General features: G+C 47.2%; 2 long non-coding RNA genes across 2 annotated transcripts; both read left to right on the forward strand.

Annotated features, from left to right (window-relative positions):
* The first annotated feature begins 655 nt into the window (after positions 1 to 655).
* LOC134735709 (uncharacterized) lies at positions 656 to 7,260 on the forward strand. Its single transcript, XR_010119091.1, has 3 exons — positions 656 to 1,040; positions 2,188 to 2,289; positions 6,410 to 7,260. It is a non-coding gene; the product is annotated as an uncharacterized lncRNA (long non-coding RNA).
* Positions 7,261 to 13,980: 6,720 nt separating this feature from the next.
* On the forward strand, positions 13,981 to 15,432 carry LOC129472874 (uncharacterized). The gene is made up of 3 exons (XR_008654119.2): positions 13,981 to 14,151; positions 14,290 to 14,389; positions 14,761 to 15,432. It is a non-coding gene; the product is annotated as an uncharacterized lncRNA (long non-coding RNA).
* Positions 15,433 to 23,052: the final 7,620 nt, after the last annotated feature.

A 23,052-nucleotide genomic window follows, 5' to 3' on the forward strand; every position in this document is an offset into this window, starting at 1 on the left:
GGCCAAAGTGCAGCAGTGCCGAGAAGCCGGAGCTACTTGTTTTTATTCAGTGCAGGCACAATGCCAAAAGCCTGGAGCAAACACAATCTGTGGGTAATTAACATTTATTGTTCCCCTTTCAAGGAACCTCAGGAGTATGGATGATCAAAGGTCAGTTCCTGGTCAACTTAAGTATATAAGTCTGTCTGAGATAAATTCCCCTACACTCCCTTGTACCTACTCCTTGCCCTCTGCCTCAGGGTTATAGAACAGTTGCCTTGAGCTATTCTCCCCTGGAGCTTCGCAGAGCCTTCTGACCTTTCAGAAGGCCTGTTCTTTTCCCTGTCTTCTCCCACCACTCTGACTCCTACATTTCCCCACTAGCCAGCCCCATCTATCATAAACACTATGAGCCAGCCAGGCGGCAGGCAGGCCATGGGTCTTGCAGCACCCTTTGTCCAAAGCTTGCTGCTCCAGGCACCACCTCCCGGGCCAGCTGGTGAGTGATGTCAAGCTTCAGGCACAGGTGTCCCCCCAACCCCACACTGACCTGCTGGGCCAAGGTCTCCCAGGCGTGGGGGGCAGGGCCTCAGCTGACCCCTCATGGGTGGAGAAGTGCAAGTAACAATTTGCTCCAGGCTTCTCCTTCAGTCTAGATCATTACTGACTTCTGCTGTGACCAATCATAGAGGGAGAGAGGAGCTGGGGTGGGCAGGGTGAGGCAGGAAGGGCCGGGCAACTTCCCTCCCCTCCCCAGCCCTGCCTCGAGCTGACACCAGGAAGTTCCAGGGCCTGCATCTGCAGATGGTGCACGGCTGCGTGTGGCTCTGGACTAGAGCTTCCTCCGGGGACACTTTCAGTCCGCCTACCACAGGGGAGATTTCACGTCCCCGATTCAGGACCTACAGACCTGGACAGCCGCACAAACTGCAGCTCAGAGGATGAATCGCACCTGGGAGAGGTTCTGGATTGCGGAGGCCACAAGAGAACCCCTGATGGGTCACTGCACTAGGTGGCTGCTCAGAAGCGAGAGCTTGGCAAAGAGACGCTGCTGCGGGCAGGTACTGGGGTCCGCAGGGCCACACGCACGTCAGGACCTCCTGGAGTTGGAATTACGTTCCCTGGAGGTGACCCTGAGGGAGGGAAGAGGGGCCAAACCCAGCACCATGCTCCTCCTCCTCCTTCTCCTTCTTTCTTCTTTCTTTCTTCTTTTTCTTCTTTCTTTTTTGTTCTATCTTCTTTCTTCTTGCAGTTGAGGATTCTGTCCAGGCTCCTGAGGCTGTCCTGAGGGTGGGTGTGGAGGGAGGACAGAGAGAAAGAGTGCAGGGAGGTAAATAGGAAAGGACAGCAGTTACCCTTATCAACAGTGATGTACTTGGGTCCACCTTCACCGGGGGCTCTTTAACCCAACCAGAAGATAAAACACCAGGAAAGAGAATCAGCAGAGACACAGCGAATGAAAGCAGTCCTACAAACAACTTCTAGGTTCTAATATCAGACTGTAACAGATAGTGAGTAGCAGAAGTTTATAAAATCTGAGTGCAAATTAGAAAGGAAACAAATTTTAAAACTGAAAAATAACATTACCAACATTAGAAGCAAAAGAGTGACTTTGCAGACAATGAGACACATTTGTAGAAAGAGAGCATTAGAGATTAGGAAAATTGCTTATCCTGAACCTACTTTTAACTTTGAAAATTGCTGCTGGGCCTCTCACAAGGAGGCTGATGGCTAAGATACCCACTAAATTTTCTCTATCCATGAGAATCCTACTGTCTGTGGCTCAATATGGCTCAGTCTCTGACTCTCCTCAGAGCAGCCATCAGCACTTGTGACCCCTCACTCAGGACTTAATGGGAAAGTCACCTTGAGATGCTGGGCCCGGGGCTTCTACTCAGCAGAAATTATACTGATTTGACTGTGGGAGGGGGAGGACCGGACCCAGGACGCACAGCATGGGGGCCCCAAGCCTGGGGGATGGGACCTTCTAGACGTGGGTGGCTGTGGTGGTGCCTTCTGGGGAGAAGCAGGGATCCGCATGCTGTGTGGAGCATGAGAGCTGCTCAGGCCCCTTATACTGAGGTGGGTAAAGAGGGGGATGGGGTGGAAACCCTTTCACAGAACTGGCACAGTGGAAGCTGCTCTAGGCCCTGTGGCAGGGTCAGGATTTTGACCTGAAGGTCCAGGCCCCTTTCATTCCCTTCTCAGAACCACCTTCCAAGCTCATGCTAACCATCGTGGGAACCATTGCTGGCTTAGCACTATTTCCTGCTCTGGTCCTTGGAGCTGTGATCTGCAAGATGTTCTCAGGTATGGAAGAGGCTAGAAAGATGGCTTTGCCCCATCTCACCTGTAGGGATCCCACTGTGAGTGGGAGACCTGCCGAGTCACTTCTCCCTGTTCCTGCTGGGGCTGGGGATAGTGACCCTGTCAAGCCACAAACCCTGAGAGGGAACCCGGCAGACAGGCAGACTGACAAGGAGGGCACTGCCTATCAAGTGGCCGATGACCCTGATCTGAAGAGGTAAAGGGCGAAAGAGGAGGCTTGTGGGAACCAGAAGCTTGGCAGCCAGGAAGGCTGAGAAAGTGCAGGCTGACAGTAGAGGCCGGAGGCTGGAGACCCTGGGAGTCAGCTGTGCTGTTCGCCCTGAGCCCCAAAGTACAGGGGAGGGTCCTTTACACAAGGGAGCTTCAGGCCTCATGACCATTTTGGGGGCTCTGTGCTCCCCTGATCCTCCATGAGGATTCTAAACATTGAGATAAGGAAACCAGGGCCCCAGGAATCTGATTCTCATATAATCTGAATTACCTTTAATAAAAATATCATCCTTCTATTTTGTTTATTTCTTACAAGATATAAAATATTAAACCAAACTGTTGTACAGTATTAACTAATATGTAGGTACCAAGTGTATGTGGACAGATCCTCCCAGTTATTTATATTGGAGGAAGGTAGAGGTCCAGCCCCATTCACAGATGAGAACAGCAGGATAGCAACACTCAGGACCACAATACTGGGTGCCTTTCCCTGAAAGAAAGACCTTCGCTGCAAACAGACATCCAAGAGACTGATTGCAGGGTCCTGCGCCGTCTTTTCCTCCTCTCCTGGGTCCTGAATTTAATGCTTTAATTTCCTAATCTCAGCTGGGAGCAATATTAACCAGGTATTCACGACCCTTGGCCCTCTGTCTACCATGGCACCTAACAGGGTCTTCTGTCCTCATAAGAACTGCAGGAGGGGTCTACTCTATAAAATCCAGCATGGAAGGGGCAGCAGAGGCAGCTCAACTCTAACCCCTAGAATACAGAGGATGGAGCCACGGTTCTGTGCCTCACCCATCCCATCGTCCTGCCTCAAATACAGTCTCCTCCTGCAGCCTCTGATGGGTCCTCTTTATTGTCATTCTCCAAGTGGTGACAGGATCCCTGACACTGGTGTGGTGCTAACAGCTTCCTAAAATATGATCCTTGGAGCCCAATGCCAGCAGGAGTTGAGGCCGGGGAGCAGCTTTGGGCTGTAGGGATCTTTGGATTTGAAGGTAGGGGTTGGTGACTGGCTGTCCGCAATGCCCTGGGTGTCAAGGCTGAGAGTGGCTGAGCTGAATCTGGTTATTACCATGTTCTCCACAGTTTGGGAGCTGCCTTGTGCAGACCAGCAAGACACAGATTGTTCTCAGCTCCCCTTGTCTCTGGACCCTGACTTCTCTTCCCCCAGCTGCAAGCTGATAAACTGTGTCTACTCCCAAGCACAGCACAGGGATGATATAGGGAGAGGGGCCCATTCCCCTGATGCCCCAGAACCCCTTCCACCTAATCCCAATATCCAGGCCTGGGATCCCCTTCCCTGGACCAACCTTCCTTTTCTGGGAATGAAGGAGTCACAGTGTTTCCCTCCCAGATCTCCCCTGTGACTCACTCACTCTAAATAGATGTCTTGCTCTATGAGTTATTATTCTCATATCCTTTCTTTGAAACTGTGCTAAGATATTACAAACTATTAAGAGAACATGGAGGCTAGGCATGGTGGCTCATGCCTGTAATCCCAGCACTTTGGGAAGCCAAGACAGGTGGATCACCTGTGGTCAGGAGTTCGAGACCAGCCTGGCTAACATGGTGAAACCCCATCTCTAAAAATACACAAATTAGCTGGGTGTGGTGGCAGCTGCCTGTAATCCCAGCTACTCGGGAAGCTGAGGCAAGAGAATTGCTTGAACCGGGAGGCGGAGGTTGCAGTGAGCCGAAATCATGCCATTGCACTCCAGCCTGGCAACAAGAGATAAACTGTCTCAAAAAAAAAAAAAAAAAGAGAGAGAGAGAGAGAGAACATGGAGGTTAGGTTCTGTTTTTGGATTCTGAGGACCTGCTGTGCTGGGGCAGGGGCAGGTGGGGAGAGAAGGGCAGGTGAAGGGGCAGGTGCTGAGTGGTGTGCACCCTTGCTCTGTGCTCAGTAAAGTTCCTGCTGTGGTCCTTTCTTGTGTATTTGTCTGGATCCCTCCGTGTGCTGGGATTCGTGCCTGGTCTTTAGGGGCGGGTGCTGCTCCAGGTTGGAGGCTTCACACATCTCTGGGCTGAGCCTTTCTCCAAGCCCATGGAGGTCAAGCGCTGAGAATGGCAGCTCCCCATCCTGCCCTCAGCTCCACTTTGTGTGTGTATGTATTTTTATATGTTGATCTCATCCCTCTCGTCAGAGATTTACAGGAATAGTACTCTGTAGGAGAGCCGTTATCATCCTGCTGTGGCCAGGCTCCGTCTCTCACTTTTGGTTCATGTGTTCTGTTTCTTGTCCTCTAAAGACTCAGGGCAGCCTCTGCACCTGGGGCTTCTCAGATGCCCCAAATTGATTGTTTCCACCTTTGCCTTCCTTCCTGTTCTGTTTCCAGAATACTCTTATTTTTCCCTTTTATTGTAGTAAGTCAATGTTTTGAATTAACATCATGACTAGGTGTGTTAGTGCAATGTCTTAAATACATTCTTGTCACTTCTCCTTTTAGGGGAGCACACTGTGGTCAGTCAGGGACCTGACGGGAAAGAGATGGCACTTTTTTTTCTTTTTCGAGATGGAGTTTTGCTCTTGTTGCCCAGGCTGGAGTGCAACGGTGCGATCTCGGCTCAGCACAACCCCCACATCCTAGGTTCAAGCAATTCTCCTGCCTCAGCCTCCCAAGTAGCTGGGATTACAGGCATGCGCCACCACGCCCAGCTAATTTTGTATTTTTAGTAGAGACGGGGTTTCTCCATGTTGGTCAGGCTGGTCTTGAACTCCCAACCTCAGGTGATCAGCCCGCCTCGGCCTCTCAAAGTGCTGGGATTACAGGTGTGAGCCGCTGCGCCTGGCCTGAGATGGCACCTTTTACACAGGTGCCAGCAGGACTAAGAAAGCCACAAAGGGCGCTGAAGCTCCCTGGGATGGTTCCTGGCAGGAAACTGTTTCCATCTCTGAGCTTGAAAGAGCAAGGAAGGGAGCAGTTTCCAGAACCCAGGGAAATCTGTAGCTTTCACTAGGGGCAGACCCACACGCCTGTGGCTGTAGGTAGAGGATGGCCATGATTACAGAACCACAGAGCTGCCCAGAGGGAGTGAGGGAAACGAAAACCCTGAGTTAGTTCTCCTCCCACACTCCCATCTCCTGCAGGTGCCTGTTACCATCCACACCCAAGCAGAAGCCAGGTGGTGCAGGAGCACAGGCCGTGCCTGTCGTGGTCACCTCCCAGTGCAGGGGGCAGGGTGGAGGAGGGTGAACGACGGCTCTGTGGGGAGAGAGAAGCACGGAATAACGCACTCACCTGCTTACAGTGTCCACAATTCCTCAGGGAATTCACTAACTATCCTAGAGTTTGCCCTAATCCAAAGGCATGGCTTTAAAAAAAAATATGTGTTATTTATTCATTGTGAGGCAGAAATTTAAAAATAATAATAAGTATTGCATTTATTTACTTTAAGAAAAGTTAAAGCTAAGGCTTAGAATGTGGCAAGGCAAAAGTTAAAAAGAAAAAGAACAAGTTTTTTTCTGCTTAGCGAGCTTACTTCAAGGACAGTTTTATAGATATATAAATATATATATATATATATATATATTTTTTTTTTTTTTGAGACAGAGTCTTGCTCTGTCGCCCAGGCTGGAGTGCAGTGGCACAATCTCGGCTCACTGCAAGCTCTGCCTCCTGGGTTCACGTCATTCTCCTGCCTCAGCCTCCAGAGCAGCTGGGACTACAGGTGCCCGCCACCACACCCAGCTAATTTTTTTGTATTTTTATTAGAGACAGAGTTTCACCATGTTAGCCAAGATGGTCTCGATCTCCTGACCTCGTGATCTGCCTGCCTCGGCCTTACAGGTGTGAGCCACCACGCCCAGCCCAAGGACAGTTATAAGATAACGCTGTCTGAATAGCTAGGGCTGAAAAAATAGGCCTTGGACACTTCTTTTTTCTAGAGCAAGGTTGAAGAAAAAAAGAGAAAACCAGATTATTTTACTGTAGAACGCATGAACCAGACACTCAAGCAGCTACTGAAGGAATATTGCCAAGAAACTCATCTGAGACAGAATCAAGCCTTGCCTATAGTCCTCCTCTGAGTCAAGTGCACCCCCACCAAACAAACAAAGTATTTACCCTATAAGATTTTGTTCCGTCAGCCACCGTCAAATTAAAAGTGATCTCCAAGAACTAAAAGAACTAATCTTAATAAAGCAAATGCAGGCTTTAGAAACAGCCATGCAAAGTGTTCATAGTTAAGTACATAAAAGAATGCCTAGAAGTCTAACAGACCCAGAACACCCCTTTAAACCTAGTAGCTTTAAGTTGAAAAGTAGAACCCAATTTCTCTAAGACCCATGTAAGATAAGCCCCATACAGTAATCTTGTCCACTCCCACTGCTGTTAAAGTTGCAAGAATGGTGCCTTTGATCCATCACAGTCGGCCAAAATTGGCAGCTCGGGACAAGTGAACCAGCCAGCAACATCCAGATCATCCAACCCAGCTGATCCTGAGACAAGACCAAGCTGCTGCTGAAGATGACAGCCCTGCTCTGGTCACTCCGGAGGCTGACCAGTCTACGCACGGCTGAAGTTTGAAGGAACAACAAGCCTTGCTCTAGTCACACACTGGAAGCTGACTAGTCTACACACAGCTGAAGCTTAAAGACTCATCAAGCAAGGATGAGTCTAAATGTAGTTAGAAATCTTAAGACTAGTAGTTTTCCTGTAATACTGTTTTCCTATTGTTCTGTCACTGCTCAACCTCCTCCCCCAAGTAAAGACCTCTTTTGTCCTTGCTAGATTTAAATATGCTGTACATTGTTTTGATGTTGTTACCCCCTTAACCATACTAGAAGAAACACCTACAGAAAAGTGTCCCCAGTGTATACATACTACTTAGTCAAAGAACAGTATAACTAGAACCCTATCGTACTATACTTATAAGTGTACAAAGACTCGCTTAAGAATTTGTACTTATAATCAGACCACCTATTCAATTTGTGACCCAAGAAATGGCCAGCCTTATATATGCTATGACCCTAAGTCTTTACCTAGGACTTAGTTTAAGATTCATACAAGTCAAAAAAAAGAAGTCTTGTAAGTCAAACCCAAGCCTCTCTTTCCCAGGGTGGGGGCTACATCCATATACTTTGATATTTGTCAGTTAACATCCATGAACCCAACCTATCTCACAATCGCTAGTCCTACAAAGTACTATACAAACTGCCAGTATAAAATTGTGTGTACACCCCCTGTTTGTCCCTCCAAGGCCCTAGCAATAGCTTGCTGGAACTGCACAATGCAGTTCACTGACCGATCATCATCAAGGCCAAAGCCAATCTTGCTCATCAAAGTACCAGCAAAACCAGATTGGAAGACAAACACTTGCAATCCTGTAAATCTTACTATCTTAAGGCCAAATCTACCTGTATGAATGACAGGCTACTCCATGGCATTACAAAGCTACGGTCAAAAAGCTAAAATAACTTTGTATATTATAAAGAAGACTCAAACAAAGCAGTCAGCCCAGGAGCAATTCTGAGTCTTTAAGTCATTCTTTGAGCATACAAACCAGAAGTTACCAGAGCCTCCTCCTTTAGCCAAAAACCTATTTGCTCAGCTGGCTGAAAACATTGCTGGCAGCCTAGGCGTTTCTTCATGTTATGTTTGTAGAAAGACTAACATAAAAGACCAATGGCCTTAAGAAGCAAAAAAGTTAATGCCTCGAGATAACTTTACTCCTACTGACTCTTTCCCCAAACTGATGCCCACAAGTTCAAGCCTGTGGCTCTTAAAAACTTCTATTATGGAGGCCGGGCGCAGTGGCTCATGCCTGTAATCCCAGCACTTTGGGAGGCCGAGGCGGGAAGATCACGATGTCAGGAGATCGGGACCATCCTGGCTAGCACAGTGAAACCTCGTTTCTACTAAAAATACAAAAAATTAGCCGGGTGTGGTGGCGGGCGCCTGTAGTCCCAGCTGCTCTGGAGGCTGAGGCGGGAGAATGGCGTGAACCCGGGAGGCGGAGCTTGCAGTGAGCAGAGATGGCGCCACTGCACTCCAGCCTGGGCGACAGAGCGAGACTCCGTCTCAAAAAACAAAACAAAACTGTGTTGCTCATTGAAGAAAAGTTTTTACAGACCCAGGATGAGAACTAACCTGCTTCCGACAGCAATAACAGCAATATTATCATGAAACATTAAAGACATTAAAGAAAACTTTGTGGCAAGGCAAAGATAACTACAAAGCACTTCATCCAATCCGTTCTCCCGTTTCTCTTCTCTAAACCACACTTAGTATCAGCTTGAAGATCCACATACTTAGCAAGCACCTCCTGGTCTTTACTAGATCTGTCGGCCACAGGCATAGCAACAATTGCCAGCTAAACAGACAGAAGCCTGTGTGCTTAGAACAATTAGACCGTCTTTCTTCCTACTCCCACTGTAGCAAGAATATAGAATCCTGTCTATGATTAAGTTAAAAGAAGAAACAAAAAAGATGCAGACTTAAAAAAAGATATAAAAATGGAAGATGAGAAAGACACAGATTAGCCCCCTGAAAGAATAATTCAATACTATAGGGCCAGCTACCTAGGCACAAGATAAGTCAGGCAACTGCAGCATTCCTATATACATGCTTAACCACATCATCAAGTCGTAGGCAGTATTTGAAATAATCACTAATGAAACAGCAAATGCATTAGATTTACTGGCCTGGCAAACCACAAAAATAAGAAACGCTATCTATCAGAACAGATTAGCTTTACACTACCTCCTAGCCCAAGAAGAAGTATGTAGAAAGTTCAGTCTAACTAATTGTTGCCTGGAAATCGATGACAACAGAAAGGCAATTATAGAAATAACTGCAAGAATACGAAAATTAGCCCATGTTCCAGGTCAAACTTAGAAAAAGTGGTCTCCGGATTCTCTCTTTAGAAGCTAGTTTTCATTTTTTAGAAAGTTCAAGACTTTAATAGAAGTAGTTTTGGCCATATTAAAAAGTTGCCTAATACTCCCTTGTCTCTTACCTCTCCTTGTTAGAAGCATTCAATCAACTATAGAGGCAAGAGCAGCTAGGCAAACTACCACTCAGCTAGTGGCTCTGCGTAAATACCAACCTTTGTCTAAAGAAGAAAACTTGTCTCTTCAAGCAGAACTAAGTAATAGTGATGCCTTCTATTCTAAAACTTCTTTCATAAAAGGCATCAAAGAAAAGAAACTGAGGCAGAAATTTAAAAAATAATAATAATAAGTACTGCATTTATTCACTCCAAGGAAAGTAAAAGCTAAGGCCCAGAATGTGGCAAGGCCAAAGTTAAAAAGAAAAAGAAAAGAAGTTTTCCTCTGCCTAGCAAGCTCACTTCAAGGACAGTTATAAGATAACACTGTTCAAATAGCCAAGGCCAAAAGAATAGGCTCCAGACACCCCCGCTTCCAGAGCAAAGTTGAAAGAAAAAAAAGAGAAAAACAGATTATTTTACTGTTACTCTTTTCCCAGGTTTCTTAAGCATTATTATGTTTTACAAATGTCTGTACTTAGCCAGGTCTTGTTTTTCTTTCAATGCAGCTACAAGGCCACCAGTTATGCAAGGTCACAAGTTATGCTATAGATTACGTGACCTGTCACTGTATGATTAACTGAGGAGCACGTCTGCCCAGCTGCCCACCGCCTGGCAGGTGAGGAGTGCCTCTGCCCAGCTGTCACCCCACCGTCTGGGAAGTGAGGAGAGCCTCTGCCCGGCCGCTGCCCTGTCTGGGATGTGAGGAGCCCGTCTGCCCAGCCGCCCCATCTGGGAAGTGAGGGGCACCTCTGCCTGACCGATGCCCCATTTGGGAATTGAGGAGCGCCGCTGCCCATCTGCCCACCATCTGGGAAGTGAGGAGGGCCTCTGCCCAACCGCTGCCCCCTCTGGGATGTGAGGAGCACCTCTGTCCAGCCGCCGCCCCGTCTGGGAAGTGAGAAGTGCCTCTGCCCAGCTGCCCACCATCTGGGAAGTGAGGAGCATCTCTGCCCAGCTGCCCACAGTCTAGGATGTGAGGAGCACCTCTGCCTGGCCGCTGCCCCGTCTGGGAAGTGAGGAGCATCTCTGCCCAGCCAACCACCATCTGGGATGTGAGGAGCACCTCTGCCTGGCTGCCGCCCCATCTGGGAAGTGAGGAGCGCCTCTACCCAGCCGCCCAACTGACTGGGATGTGAGGAGCACCTCTCCTCGGCTGCTGCCCCATCTGGCAAGTGAGGAGCTCCTCTGCCCAGCCGCCCCACCGTCTGGGAAGTGAGGAGCACCTCTGTCCGGCCGCCACCCCGCCACCCCATTTGGGATGTGAGGAGAGCCTCTGCCTGGCTGCCACCCTGTCTGGGAAGTGAGGAGCGCCTGTGCCCAACCGCCCCACCATCTGGAAAGTAAGGAGTGCCTCTGCCCAGCAGCCCAAATGACTGAGAAGTGAGGAGCGCCTCTGTCCGGCCGCCCCACCATCTGGAAAGTGAAGAGCACTTCTGCCCAGCCCCCCCACTGTCTGGGAAGTGAGGAGCGCCTCTACCCAGCCACCGCCCCATCTGGGAGGTGAGGAGCACCTCTGGTCGGCTGCCCCACCATCTGGGAAGTGAGGAGCACCTCTGCCCGGCCGCCCAACTGACTGGGAAGTGAGGAGCACCTCTGCCTGGCCACTGCCCTGTCTGGGAAGTGAGGAGCACCTCTGCGCAGCAGCTGCCCTGTCTGGGAAGTGAGGAGCCCCTCTGTCCGGCTGCCCCACCATCTGGGAAGTGAGGAGCACCTCTGCCCGGCCGCCACCCCATCTGGGAAGTGAGGAGCGCCTCTGTCCAGCTGCCCACCATCTGGCAAATGAGGAGCACCTCTGCCCGGCTGCTGTGCAACCTTCCTAGTGTGAAGTGATAGCCTTGTTTGTGATCTTTCTGTCTTCCCCAAGTTTGCATTTTTGACATTAAAGTTTACTTTTTAATTAAAAGTTTTAAATTGGAGAATTAAAAAAAAAGCCCTCTGTCTTTGTTCAACGCTCCGCTTTTTAGATACAAATCCACTGAGCCAGTGTGTACCTAAAATAAACAATCCTCCTGTACTCCATATTAGTCTCTCCATTCCTCAGTTTACTATAACAATTCAACCTCCCTTGTATGTAGCCACACATGCTGAAGCATTGTTAGAAATGAAACACAAGACTCAATAAGGCCACCACCTCAATAATATCCAACAAAATATGATGCAATGCTTGTAATCCCAGCTACTCTGGAGGCTGAGGCAGGAGAATCACTTGAACTCGAGAAGCAGAGGTTGCAGTGAGCCAAGATTGCACCACTGCACTCCACCCTGAGTAACAGAGCAAGACTCCATCTCAAAATAATAATAATAATAATAATAATAATAATGCGAGCTGTACACATTAGGCCTTCAAGTGGACAGTGACCATTAGCAAGGCACTTAGTGGCACCATCAATGGCCAGGGAACAGACCGTATATTGGCACCATGCCCTGCAGCTACATAGAACTTTACTGTGTGTTTTCTTAAAATCCCAGCTTTAGCCTACTACATTAACAAGTTCTCCAAACAAAAATTCATTTATTCTTTATGACAAGATTTGGGTGAGGTTGAAAAGAGTATTAAGTAACACTGATTACAGACTCTTTATGACTTTTAGCCAGGCCTAAGAAAGAAATTATACCAAGGCTGGGCACAGTGGGTCACGCCTGTAATTCCAGCACTTTGGGAGGACGAGGCGGGTAGATCACAAAATCAGGAGATCAAGCCTATCCTTGTCAACATGGTGAAACCCTGTCTTTACTAAAAATACAAAAATTAGCTGGGTTTGGTGATGCGTGCCTGTAGTCCCAGCTACTTGGGAGGCTGAGGCAGAAGAATCCCTTGAACCTGGGAGGTGAAGATTGCAGTGAGCTGAGATCACGCCACTGCACTCCAGCAGCCTGGTGAAAGAGCGAGACTCTGTCTCAAAAAAAAAAAAAGGAAAATAATAAAAAGAAGAAATTATAACTAAGAATCCTCTTGAATGTGGAAATGACTTCAGCACTCCTGCCATCGATGGCCAATGGCCCTATGTGAGCAGACACATGTGCACCTGGTGGGAGAAATGCCAAGTGGAATCCTCACTCCCAGCTCAGGGGGCCTCAGGAGGCAGACAAGGCTGCACCTGAAGCTCGTGTCAAAAGTCTTCTTTTAAATGTATTGACTTGAAAGACTTGAGCTTCAAAAAGAATGAAGTCAAAAAAGAGACCTTGATGTGGCCATGCTGAAAGCTGACGTCTAACTTAAGCTACCAGACATAGCTCTAAAACCAGCTGTCTCAAAGATGCCATTATCTTTATTAAAAATGGACATAGCGCCACTTACAAAACAAGCATTCATAAAAGTCCCAGCTACTCTGTAGACAGAAGAGAGCTGAGCAGCCCCTTCCACACAACTGTCTTTGATGGAGAATGCTGGTGTGGTCACAGTGTTCCCTGTCCTTTGCTGTGCATTTTACTGCTCTGTGGTGAGGGGTGAGGACCTCAATGGGGGAAAGAAATCCTGTTTTGTTCAGACGATATGGCTATCTTTGGGCTTTGTCCAGCAAATCCAAGCTGTTTCTGTGGGTCTGTATGCTGTGTGCACCTTCAGCAGGAACCTCCGTGAAGTGCTTCAGTTTTGAGCTCCCAGTCTCCCTTGTAACCATGGCAAATGGAACCATCCACTTGACACAGTTCTCTCTGTCACACCACTGATACTCTTAAACCTTTTGTGTCATTCAGGTGAAGAGAAATACAAGGCAGAAGCAGTGAGTACATCCTAAGAAAATTGTAAGCAGTCAACATCCAGCACACGGAGACTAAAAGCTCCACAATCTGTAAAAATTTGCTGGGGATGCTGTGGCAGTAGCACTTTGTATAAGTCATTTAGAGATGCCATCTGTGGGCCGGGTGCGGTGGCTCATGCCTGTAATCCCAGCACTTTGGAACGCCGAGGCAGGAGGATCAGGTCAGGAGATCGAGACCATCCTGGCTAACACAGTGAAACACCATCTCTACTAAAAACACAAAAAATTAGCCGGGCGTGGTGACAGGTGCCTGTAGTCCCAGCTACTTGGGAGGCTGAGGCAGGAGAATAGCATGAACCTGGGAGGCGGAGCTTGCAGTGAGCCGAGATCGTGCCACTGCCCTCCAGCCTGGGCGATAGAGCCAGACTCCGTCTCAAAAAAAAAAAAAAAGAGATTCCATCTGCATGTATACATTCAGCCAGGACATAGTGGCCAGGGGACTTAAACACCACCCAAGGGCCTTCAGACAGTCAAGTTCCTCTTTCTTCTCAGGGTTCAGCCTGAGCACTGGGGTGACCAAACACACTGTGCAAAGGGCAGGAGCCTCTTCAATGCCAGCTGATGAATCTGTCCCCTCCAGTGGTGGGAAATCGCACCTCAATCCTCAATCCACTATTTCTTCCCACCCTTACCTCCTCACACCCATCTGGAATTTAGGGGAATGTGGAGGGCAGCCAGCAGTGATAGCAGCAGCTGAGGCCTAAGGAAAACTGAATGGGAAGCCAAGGAAACACATCAGGTGACGAAAATTGTTTGCTGTTCTGCACATATCCAAGAATGACCCCAAAAGATTTTCAATGACCAGTTCTATGGTTACCAACCTATTGGGCCACATCATAGACATCAAGTGAATTGACATTGCCTTTATCAATGACAGGTGAGCCCCACACCCAGAATGACACCCACTCTCCCATTCCTTATTTTTTGCATCTTTTCACACCTTACATCCTCTTCCCTCTCTCTGGGTGTCTTCCCTCTTTGGGGTCTTCTGTTTCTACCCTCTGTCTCCTTTCAGGTCACTAGAGCAGGCTGGTTTGGAACAGGGCTTGGCCATCACGTTTGTGTCAGATGAGAATGATGCAAGGATCCACTGTGATGGGCAGCATCGCTTTGAGGTCAGTATTAGTGAGCTGCCTGATGAGACAGATGTCTCCTCCACAGTGAGTGCTGATCTCATGAAACCCTTAGGTCCTCCCTGAACCTTAGTATGTTTGTCTTCAATCCCATCACGTAGGTCATGGGCACCTAATGCATAATGGACACTCGACTGGTTCATGCCCCCTGGCCTTTGATGCTGTGTTGGGATGTTTTCCTGACCTCTATGTGGGGTCTCTGTCTTCTCTCATCATATTACATCTCTTCCCCCACTCCCACATCTGTCCTCTGAACCCACACAGTACACCAGCATCCACATGTGTGCCGTGTGTTCATGCCTCACTTTCCTCTTTTAATGCTTTATACTGACTGTGCCATATTTTCTCTTCAGTTGAACAGACACGGTAGAGGACTTACCAATTCTGGGATATGATCGTCTGTCCTTCAGGAGAAGACACCAGGATGGGGGTGAAGGAGACACTACTGCCTCCACCCCTGAGAGCCACCACCACATGGCTTCCCTCCTCTGCATCAGCACCACTCCTGAACCCCCATTCCTGATTGTCAGAATTTTTAAAATCCTAACTAGGCTGGGCACGGTGGCTCACGCATATAATCCCTGCACTTTGGGAGGCCGAGGCGGGTGGATCACCTGAAGTCGGGAGTTCAAGACTAACCTGACCAATATGGAGAAACCCAGTGTCTACTACAAATACAAAAATAACCCGGCGTGATGACAGGCGCCTATAATCCCAGCTAATCGGGAGGCTGAGTCTCAAGAATCGCTTGAACCCGGGAGGCAGAGGTTGCAGTGAGCCGAGATCGCACCGTTGCACTCCAGCCTGGGCAACAAGAGTGAAACTCCATCTCAAAAAAAAAAAAATCCTAGCTAAAAATGGAACACATGTGTGTCTGTGGTATCTGCACGCTACATCTTCTTACTGTGTTTGGGGAGAGGTTATTGTAGGACACGATCTAGGGTAAATTCCTGTAAGGCTGAGGTGCACTGCTGTGAGGTCAAAGGAGGGATGGGACTGAGACTGCAGAGCCCTGGCTCCCCACTGCCTGCGTGTATTAGGGTTCTCTAGAACTAGCAGAATAAATAAATATATATATATATATATATATATATATAAAGGGGGATTTATTAAGTAGTATTAACTTGCATGATCACCTGGTCCCACAATAGGTCACCTGCAAGCTGAGGAGCAAGGAAGCCAGTCCAAGTTCGAAAACTGAAGAACTTGGAGTTTGATGTTCGAGGGCAGGAAGCATCCAGCATGGGAGAAAGATGTAGGCTGGGAGGCCAGTCTAGCCTTTTCACATTTTTCTCCCTGCTTTATATTCTGGCCAGGCTGGCAGCTGATTAGATGCTGCCCACCCAGACTGAGGGTGGGTCTGCCTTTCCCAGTCCACTGACTCAAATGTTAAACTCTTTTGGCAACACCCTCACAGACACACCCAGGATCAATACTTTGCATCCTTCAATCCAACCAAGTTGACACTCAGTATTAACCATCACACTGCCAACTTCTGGCCTTTTGTGGTCTCTTCCATTTTCCCAGTGGCCTGGGAGCTGGGATATTTCTGATCCTGGGGTTGCTGTGGGTGGTGGGCAGTCCTTCCAGTGCTAAGGGGTGCTGTGGGCACTGGTGGGCTTGGGTGTCTCCTCCCAGGCTCTCTCGGTGCCTCCTCATCTGTTTCTTCAGCTTCTGGATCTTGACCATCAGGGCCTGGGCCCCCCACCCCCTCCAGCAGGGCCTGATCCACTCCAGCTGCTGCTCCAGCAACTCTTTGGCTTGGGCCAGCTCAGCTGTGTGGTGGGGCCAGGGCCCTGGTGAGGGGAGTCAGGGAGGGAGCATCAGCCAGGGCAGGGGGGCTGAGGCCCTGGAAAGCTGTGCTGCAGGGTCTGGCTGTAAGTGGGAAATTCTACCTCCCTTTCTCTGTTTCTAGCCCATTAGTTTAGGTTCACCTGTACTGAGAAGCCCAGGGAGCTCCGTGTCTTAGGTAAAAGCCTCTGGGGAGCAGATAGAGATCCCTGGCCCAGGAGCTATAGTGGAAAGCCCACAGCTGCAGAAAGTCAGGTTGCACCTGTAAAACCCCCAGCTGGTTAAAAAAAGATAAAATTTGACTACCTGAAAGGTTTCATTTATATAACAGGAACACCTTCCCAGCCTCTCTCTGTGGGCTATTAAAGATTTCAGAGATCTCTTATTCTAAACAATTAATGAAAACATCAAGTCTTAAAAGGACACATAGTAGTGTCATGGCTAGCCTTCAAAAATTCCCTTGACTAAATTAAGAGCAAAAAAATCTGACTTCAAACACTTTTGGTAGTTAAAATTAAACACTTCTCAGCCAGGCGCGGTGGCTCACGCCTGTAATCCCAGCGCTTTGTGAGGCCAAGGCAGGCTGATCACGAGGTCAAGAGATTGAGACCATCCTGGCCAACAAGGTGAAACCCTGTCTCTACTAAAAATACAAAAATTAGCTAGGTGTGGTGGTGGGCACCTGTAGTCCCAGCTACTCGGGAGGCTGAGGCAGGAGAATCCCTTGAACCTGGGAGGCAGAGGTTGCAGTGAGCCGAGATCACACCACTGCGCTCCAGCCTGGGCAACAGAGCAAGACTTAAAAAAAACAAAACAAAACAAAAAAAAAACCATTAAACACTTCTGCCATGGCTCAGGTTTGCCACCTCATCAGGGAACAACTAAGGGCCACCCACCTTGTGGCCTAATAGTCATAACTTTGGTTAAGGCACGTGGGAGGATACCTATTGGTAAAGAAGGTGAAAAGCCAGGAATATCAACTGTTCCTCCTGGCTAAAATCTAGTAATAAGAGATCTGAAAGGATTTTTTTAGAGCTCTATAGTCAAAATTTGACTTAATTAAAACTGATATTTTAGACTGATATTTTAGACTTCAGTGTGTACATATTTCTTTAAGGTCTCTTTTCTCCCTGGGTAAACATTTCTCAGTCAACTAAATGTCTCTCTTTTTCAACCCCCTGCTAGCCACGTGCACTGCCTCTGTTTCCCTATTTCTTTCTTTCTTTTTTTTTTTTTTGAGATGGAGTCTCGCTCTGTCACCCAGGCTGGCGTGCAATGGTGTGGTCTCAGCTCACTGCAACCTCCATCTCCCAGGTTCAAGCGATTCTCCCACCTCAGCCTCCCAAGTTGGGACTGCAGGCGCCTGCTGCCACACCTGGCTAATTTTTGTATTTTTAGTAGAGATGGGGTTTCACTATATTGGCGAGGCTGATCTCGAACTCCTGACCTAGTGATCCACCCACCTCGGCCCCCCAAAGTACTGGGATTACAGGCATGAGCCACCACGCCCGGCCTCCCCTATTTATTTCTATCAGCCCCTCCTTCCTCTTGCCAACCTTGGTGCCACATAAGAAAAAAATAAAATAAAATAAAATTCTAATAGCCTGGGATCCCTTAAGAAAAATGCAAAAGGCACCACAGACTCATTTTTGTGAAAAACTGCTGTTGTTTCCTCAGGGAATCCCAAGAGGGAATCGAAGAGAGGACAAAATCCTCTCAGATCGAAAACTCTGTTCCTTTGCATTGCGTGACCTGATTTTGGCTTTGAATGGGATCAGAAATCACTTTGTATTGTGAGAAAACTTGACTTTGGCATATATAATGGCTGGGAAATGGGCTGATCACAGAGAGTGGCCTGATTGACACTGGGTTGCCCAACAGCCTTGAGAGAATGTTTTGGTAGCAAAACACACTGAAAATATTGCATGGCCAGGTCCCCACGGCATTACTCTCTTTTTGGGGACTGAAAATTCAGTGTGGGCTCTACCCTAAGTTCAATGGTCCAGTTAAAAGATACAGGCCAAATTAAAAGCACCTATCTAAATGCAATTGATCTCTTTATAAGATCCTATGATAGACCGGGCGCAGTGGCTCACACCTGTAATCCCAACACTTTCGGAGGCCAAGGCGGGCGGATCACAAGGTCAGGAGATTGAGACCGTCCTGGGTAACACAGTGAAACTCCGTCTCTGCTAAAAATAAAAAAAGTAGCCGGGCGTAGTGGCACATGCCTGTAGTCCCAGCTACTTGGGAGACGGAGGCAGGAGAATTGCTTGAACCTGGGAGGCAGAGGTTGCAGTGAGCCGGGATTGCATCATTGCACTCCAGCCTGGGCGACAGAGCAAGACTACGTCTCAAAAAAAAGAAAAACTATTTAAAATTGGCAAATGAGGCCAGGCATGGTGGCTCATGCCTGTAATTTCAGCACTTTGAGAAGCTAAGGTGGGATGATCACTTGGCTTCAGCAACTGGAGACCAGCCTGGGTAACACAGAAAAAATGAAAACATTAGCTGGGCATGGTAGTGGGCACCTGTAGTCCTAGTGAGACAGCCAAATACCTACACAGATAAAAAAGGGTCGCCAGAGAATCGCCAACCCACCTACACACTGGGGGAATGGGGTGGAGCCTCCAGAAAGTCACGCCTTTGGGAGGCAGGGAGGAGCCTGGTCTCTTCAGCTCGTGTGTGGTGACATGGAATTCAATCTGTGAGGTGGACGCCTGTTAGCAGGACTCCCTCTCATTTGCTGAGAGTTTTTTTTTTTCTTTCTTTCTTCCTTTTCACCCAATAAATCCTACTCTACTCAACCCTCAATGTGTCCATGAGCCTAATCTTTCCTGGTCATGTGACAAGAACCCAGTTTTAGTTGAACTAAGGAGCAAAATTCTGCAACACTAGCTACTCAGGAGGCTGAGGAAGGAAAATCGCTTGAGCCCAGGAGTTCAAGGTTACAGTGAGCTAGGATCGTGCCACTGCACTCCAGTATGAGTGACAGAGCATGACCCTGTCTTGAAGAAAATAAAAATAAAAATAAAACAATAAAACTGGCAAATGAAGAGTCTTATATAAGATCTACTTCTATCTGTGTGCCTGTATGTCTAAGTATTTATATGTGTCATGTGTATATGTGATGGTTCCACTACCAAAATATACAGAAGAGCTCTAATAAATTGGCTTAAAGAAAAAGCAGGCCCGGCACGGTGGCTCACGCCTGTAATCCCAGCACTTTGGGAGGCTGAGGCAGGTGGATCACATGAGGTTTGTTTGTTTGTTTGTTTGTTTTTTGAGACGGAGTCTTGCTCTGTCTCCCAGGCTGGAGTGCAGTGGGGCGATCTCAGCTCACTGTAACGTCTGTCTCCCGGGTTCAAGCGATTCTCCTGCCTCAGCCTCCTGAGTAGCTGGAATTACAGGCGCATGCCACCACGCCTGGCTAATTTTTGTATTTTTAGTAGAGACAGGGTTTCACCATGTTGGTCAGGCTGGTCTCGATCTCCTGACCTCATGATCTGCCTGCCTCAGTCTCCCAAAGTGCTGGGATTACAGGCATGAGCCACCATGCCTGGCCTTATTTGTGAGTATTCATGATTTATGGCAATATACTTACTTGCATGAGTTTAATAAAAATCTGTTTTCTTAACAGGACATAATTTTGACACTGATTATTTTACCAAGGCTTTGGCTAGAATGCCATATTTTAAGATATAAGCAGACTGCTTTGAGAACTTGAGATTGATGTTATAGAACTGATAAAAAAAAAAAAACCCTTGGAAAAACTGACCTCATACTTTGTCTACGCATTTCCTTTACAGGGTTCCTGACAGGTAGTAAGTAAGAATATCACTTTCTCACAGACCTAGGAACCACATGTTATTTTGAGACCTTGAGAAGAAGAAATTTACCTCATTCATACAAGTATCTGCAGGCACAGATAAATCCTTGGCTGGACTCAAGAAAAACTCGAATCTGAGATTCCTTACGAAGAGCTCTAGCAAAACCAATTCAAAAAGAGCCTAGGACCGAGCACAGTGGCTCAGGCCTGAAATCCCAAAACTGTGGGAAGCCGAGGCGGATGGATCACCTGAGGTTGGGAGTTCGAGACCAGCCTGACCAACATGGAGTAACCCCGTCCTGACTAAAAATACAAAATTAGCTGGGCTTGGTGGCGCATGCCTGTAATCCCAGCTACTCGGGAGGCTGAGGGTTCAAACCCGGGAGGCAGAGGTTGCAGTGAGCCGAGATTGTACCATTGCACTCAGCCTGGGCAACGAGAGTGGAAACTCTGTCTCAAAAAAAAAAGAAAAAAAGAGCCTGTTGGCCAATAATTATTCTTGCTGCACTTTATGCAAATAATCAGACCAAGTATATAATAAGACTAAAACTTATTTTGCAAATACATTGGTGCCACTATGATTTTGATTTTGGTAAAATTCGGGGACTGGAGAGAGAAAAATTATTTCAAAAAAAATTATAGTACACCCATTATAAGATTCTAGCCTTGTCCATTGTTTTTCAGTTTTCACTGTTTGTCTACAATTTATTCAGACTAGATCCTGAATTCTTTCCTGGCGATAAGTCTCCAAACTAACATTTTCAAAAGAAAAATTTCTCCCATTTTTCTCACTTGGAATCACTAGAAATTAAAACTGTGCTTTTCTTATACCCCTGCAAACTGAAGCTAGAAAACTTAAACTTTGTAGTGTAATAGCAGAAATAGTAGCATTTGCAGATAACTGTATTTTCACAAGCTTACTTTATCTTATGTACAATGTAGACTTACTGAGTGCAAGACAAATGCATAATAGACTTTTTCTCTACTCCCTTCTTTTCACCTATAAAATGTAGATTCACTGAGCACTAATCAGAGCCTCACACACCCCACCTTTGTGCCTGCCTACTGAAGTATGGACTTCTCGGTAGTATATCCTAAATTACTTTTCCAGGATTGCATTCCCTTTGTTTCTATAATCTGGTCTTGGTCCCTCCCTTTTGTTTCTCTTTTTCCCTTTTTTCTTTCTCTCTTCCTCCCTCTATTTTTCTCCATGGGACAAGAGACTTTACAAGCCCCCTAAGAATGAGCCTTCCTAGCAACATGGGATCTAATCTTCTAGGAATAAATCATTCTAGCAGAAGAGGTTAAACTAAACCCATGAGCAGACACCCATTTTCTTCTACCATGCTTTCTCTGAAAGATTTTGAATAACAAGGGAGAAATGTGAAAAGAAAATAGAATCTCAGGACCCCAAACTGCTATGCAAGACAGTTAAGCTTGGAAACTGAGTCATGCAAAATTTGCCTTCCTTTTGTTCCCAAACATATAACTGTAATTTTACATGCTTACTTTAGTTTATGTAAAATATAGATTTACTGAACATGACGTGAATGCGTAACTGACTTCTTCCTCCCCTCCCTTCTTTTCACATGTAAAATGTAGATTCACTAAGGACTAATCACAGCCTCACAAGTATGTAACCACTTGCATCATTGCCTATCTGTCTTTCCTTTTTTTTTCTTTCCTCTCTTGCTTGCCCTTTCTCCTTTAAATATTGAAGGTCCCAAAATCCTCCTTGGAAAAAGCACAGGTCACAGGTCCTATTGTGGCTTATGTTTCTTTTCCCCCAGCATATTTTCAACCTTGGCAAAATGAACACCGAATTGATTGAGATCTACCTCAGTCACTTTTTGGTTTACAAAGCTAAATTAACTACATTTGTAAATTAAAAACAAGGGGTCAGGTGCAGTGGCTCATGCCTGTAATCCTAGCACTTTGGGAGGCTGAGGTAGGTGAATCACCCGAGGTCAGGAGACCAGCCTCGCCAACATGGCAAAACTCTTTCTTTGCTAAAAATACAAAAATTGGCCAGGCATGGTGGCAGGCACCTGTCATCCCAGCTACTCGGGAGGCTGAGGCAGGAGGCAGAGGTTGCAGTGAGCCGAGATCACACCACTGCACTCCAGCCTGGACGACAGAGTGAAACTCCGTCTCAAAAAAAAAAAAAAAAAAAAAGAGGCTGGGCACATTGGCCCATGCCTGTAATCCCAGCACTTTGGGAGGTCAAGGCAGGCAGATCACAAGGTGAGGAGTTCAAGACCAGCCTGGCCAACATGGTGAAACCCCATCTATACTAAATATACAAAAAATTAGCCAGGCATGGTGGCATGCACCTGTAATCCCAGCTACTCGGGAGACTGAGGCAAGAGAATCACTTGAACCCAGGAGGCCAAGGTTGCAATGAGCCGAGATCACACCATTGCACTCCAGCCTGGGCAACAGGGTGAGACCCCATCTCAAAAAAAAAAAAAAAAAAAAAAAAGATAGCAGCTATTTAGAAAAAAAAAAAAGAGTTTGGAGTCGCAAAGAAGACAAGCACTCAAACAAAACGATTTCTCAGCAAGGCAAATTTACTTCTGTAGAAGGGTGCTACTTGCACTTCTGGCTGCTGCGAGAGCACACTGAACAATGGACAGAAGGGGGTTTTATCCCTAACACAATCAGCCCCTGCTACTGTGTCCTGTCCCCATTTGCTGAAGTCAGACTGCACAATCTAAGCTGATCCGTATTGGCTATTTCAAATGGAGCAGGAGTGTGAGTAAGTAGGGCGGGAAGGGCTGTTTCAGCGAGAAGAGAGAGACCATCCTTTACCGTGCAAGACATGTCAGGGCATGGCAAAGGCAGGAAGAGCCCTCTGCAAGTTACAGATTGGGACTGGCGGGAGTTGTTGTTTATAGAGCGGGTAACTAGGAACAACAGAGTATAAGGAAGTTGGGTTTTAGAAATAGAAAACAAAGAACAAGGAAGTTGAAGAAGCTGAACCTTTGAAGAGGAACTTACTGTACCTAACAGAACAAATGAGGCT

The sequence above is a fragment of the Symphalangus syndactylus genome, chromosome 23, assembly GCF_028878055.3.
Source record: "Symphalangus syndactylus isolate Jambi chromosome 23, NHGRI_mSymSyn1-v2.1_pri, whole genome shotgun sequence".
Classification (NCBI taxonomy): domain Eukaryota; kingdom Metazoa; phylum Chordata; class Mammalia; order Primates; family Hylobatidae; genus Symphalangus; species Symphalangus syndactylus.